Here is a 4,076-nt window from a genome sequence, read left to right as displayed (position 1 = left end):
CGGGGGCGGCTCCGCTATTAAAGAGCTTCGCCGAGAAACTGCCCAGGGGAGGGACGGCGCCTCCCCGAGCCCTCCCAGCGCCCCCGCCCCCGCCCCGGGGAGCCCGGCCCCCGCCGCAGTCCTGCTGGACGGGGGTGGTCCTACCTGCACCCCAACTCGGCATCGAGGAGTCCCCGCTCGGGTGCCTGAGGAGCCCCGACCAGCACCCTCGAGAAGCGCCGTCCTCCTGGCTGCCTCCCGCCACCCCTCGCAAGCCCCCAAGCCCTTCTCCCCCTGTTCGCACCCCTCAGACCTGCACCCCTCTGCTACGGGGACGGGCTGAGAGTTGGGGTTGTTCAGCCTGGAGAAGGGGAGACATTATTGCAGCCTTTCAGTGCTTAAAAGGGGCCTGTAAGAAGGATGGGGCAGACTTTGTAGCAGGGCCTGTTGTGACAGGACAAGGGGTGATGGTTTTAAACTAAAGGAGGGGAGATTCAGGCCAGACATGAGGAAGCAATATTTTACACTGAGGGTGGTGAAACCCTGTCCCAGGTTGGCCAGAGAGGTGGTGGATGAACCATCCCTGGAGACATCCCAGGCCAGGCTGGACGGGGCTCTGAGCAACCAGGTCTGGGTGAAGATGTCCCTGCTCATGGCAGGGGTGACACTGGATGAGCCTTGAAGGTCCCTTCCAACACAAACTGTTCTACAACTCTATTGTCTTTGTCCTTCAGGAACACCCCGGAGCCCTGCCCATGCCCCCTCCAACCAAAACATGTACCCCCCCTCGCTCCTACATGCCTGGTGCCACTGGGAGACATCCCCACCATCCCCAGTGTCCCCATTACACCTCCCCATGGCACCCAAGTCCAGCTCCTCATGGACAGTGTAGGCTGAAACCCCAGCACACATGTTGGGGCTCATGCTCATTGCACCCCAGCCCTTCCCTCACTTCTGGCCTGTCTCCTCACAGCCAAGGGTACTCGGCTTCTTCATGGCCGGGTTAAAAATGTCCAGGCTGGTTTTCTGAGCTGCCTTTTTTTTTTTTTTCCCCTAACAAGTTAAATTGTGTCGCTAGCCGCTGAGCTGCTGGGTTACATCTGGGCTTTATTGTTGTTTGTTTTTTCATTGGGGCCAAGAAACCTGGAGGGCACTGCTAGGTACCTCCTGGCATTTGTATAAATCTCCGTAAAATAAATAAGTGTGGATGAAGCATTTCGGAATTTGGAGGGGAAAGGACTGGATGATTAAGCAGACCTTTAACATGTCAGCAGGAGGAGGGATTAAGCGCAGAGAAATGAGGTTTGCACTTAAATTCTCTCAGTATTATTTACATCTGTAATAAAACCTGGTAGAGCTGGTTGTGCCTTCAGCAAAAATATGTCATCTATTAATGAACTGTTTGTAAAGCACTTTGAAAATGTTTGTAAAGTCCCAGTTAAGTGACCTCTTACTGTGTGTGCATGGCCAGTGGCATGTGCATGTGCTCCTGAGCATGTCCATCGCAGCAGCTCTGCTTCCATCCGCACCTTCGCTTCTCCCCAGGGTCTCCTGGCTGCATCACCGGACTAAGACTAAGACTAACAGACCAAGGCAACACTTAAAAACAGCTCCTTTCCAGGCATGAGATTGTAAACTGCAGCAAAACTTGATCTCTTCTCCCAGGTAACAAGTGATAGGACAAGAGGAAATGGCCTCAAGTCGCACCAGGGAAGGTTCAGGTTGGATATTAGGAAAAAATTATTCATGGAAAGGGTTGTCAGGCATTGGAACAGGCTGCCCAGGGAGGTGGTTGAGTCACCATCCCTGGAGAGGTTTAAAAGATGTGTAGACAAGGTTCTCAGGGACACGGTTTAGTGCCGGAGTTAGGTTATGGTTGGACTCGATGATCTTGAGGGTCTCTTCCACCCCAAATGATTCAATGATCTAAAACCCATGCTATGAAGTGCTCAGTCCCTGTGGGTTTCTCCTTTGCAGCTCTATCACCGTTGTGTTTTTTTTCACCTCTCAGATGTGGGAACCATGTGTGTGAGCTGTACCACAATGTTGCAGGGACTGATGGGCTCCAAGTGTGCTTTCCTCTAGCAAGATGGATGGTCTTTTAATTGAGGTTTCATGAGCTCAGATATTTACATAGCTCTCATCACTGCTAATACTTTACAGCGAGCTCCAATAAACAGTGCCTATAACCTTACAAAATCCTTGTGAGGCAGACAAGTAATATTATCTTAACTTTTTAAACACGCAGGCAGACAGTGCTACAGTCCCAAGGTCGGGCAAGGAGCTTGCCATGGAGTCAGCAGCCCGCAAGCCCCACGTTCACTCCCCGGCGCTGCCGTCCGTGCCCAGCAGCGCTCAGCTGCTAATCGGGGCGGGTGATAATGCTGGGAACGCACAAACTGTGCCACACAGGCCCGCCAAGCTGCTCCCAGCCCCACCGAGTTCAACGTCTACTTCAGATGGGTGGGGGGAATGGGTGGTGGGGGGGTCTCCATACAGTCAAAATAAAGCAGGAGGCGTAGGCTCCCCTGGGAGCAGTTTGGGTGTTTTTTCTTTCTTTTTATTTATATTTTATTTTTCCAAATTATGTAGGAAAAGAAGCCTAGAAGGAGTATCATGGTGACCTTAAAAACATGCATCTTTGTATATGAAAACCCTTTTCATTTACAGTCTGCTGCTGCAGTGAGGCACCAAAGCAGAGTTTGTTGCTGCCAGAGTAAGGCCTTTGCCTAATTCCCATGGAAAAAGGTCACCTACTGCATATTCCACAGATACACGACGAAACCTTTGTCTGTGGATATGATCCCTGGACTCAGTAAAGGGGCAGGGGGGCATTTTAATGTCACAGTGGACACAAGTATATTTTGAGAAGAAGAACTCTTCCCCTCCCAGAAAAGAAAAAAAACCCTACTGCTATTGCCTTTTCTTTGAGAACACAAAATAAATATTAGAAAGTGCTACACTGCTGTGTTTGCTTTGGAAAGTCTTTTAGATAACGGGAATTAGTTTTCAAAACAAGAGTGCTGGGAGAGGCGGTGGCAAATCATATGAGAGGTCGGGGTTGGAAAAAATGGTAATTACCCTGCTTTGAACCTTATGCATGTATTAAGAGTGATTAATGTCACCATGATAAGCATGTACATAATAGTTTCTTTAAACAGATCAAAGTAAGAAACCTCCTGGATAGTGGGTTTATAGATTCTTAGATTACTGGGCAGTGTGAGACGCTGGCCCGAATCTGACACAACACAAGCCATGTTCTTTCCTTGATTATTGCCTGACTTAAAGCATATTATTTTTTAATAAATCTGATTTAGATTCTGAGGTTGCCTTAATTAAAGGATCAGCAGCCACCCTGAATATTATTTGTTGTGGCCACCAATAATCATATTTGGTTTCTAGTCCAAGTTATCTTCAGCTTCCAGCCACTGACTTTTGTTCTATCTTTACCGGTCATGTTGAGAGGTCGCTACCGAGATTATCCCTGTAGGTAATGTCAGGCTGCGATTAAATCACCCTTTGACCTTTTTGTGGTAAGCAAAAGAGATTGAACTTCCTGAGTTTCTTCCTGTGAGGCGTCTTTTTCAATTCTTTAACCATACTTCTGATATTAAAGGGCCAAGATTTGGCCCTGCTGTTTGAAAAGCACTTTCAGCCCAAACTATCCTTTGCATATCCTTTGCATCCTTACTGGATATGTCTGAATTAGTAGCCTGAGCACCCCGGGTCCCCTTAGAGTCAACTAGGGTAGCAGACACTTGCAGAAGGCAACCCATGTAGTGGGAATTACATTAACATAAAATTCTACTTACGATTTATTATTATCTTGTTATTGCTATTTCCCCCTTAAGGTTGTATGTATTTTTTTCATATTTATTAAACCTGTGGCCATATTTTTACATTAAAAAAAAAAAAAGCTTACCAGCATCTCTCAGAGTCTTCCATCATCTTGAAGGGAATCTGAGAAGGTTCTTAACTCTTCTCTGAACATTTTCAATGTGTCAACATTTGCCTGAATATTAGTAGTAGTAGTATTACTATTAGTACATGGCTTAGCTTTCCCATAGGAATGACACTAATATCAAATGTACAGATAA

The sequence above is a fragment of the Streptopelia decaocto genome, assembly GCF_964273445.1.
Source record: "Streptopelia decaocto genome assembly, chromosome: 1".
Classification (NCBI taxonomy): Eukaryota; Metazoa; Chordata; class Aves; order Columbiformes; family Columbidae; genus Streptopelia; species Streptopelia decaocto.
The sequence above is the reverse complement of the archived record's forward strand: the minus strand, read 5'-3'. Positions refer to the sequence as shown.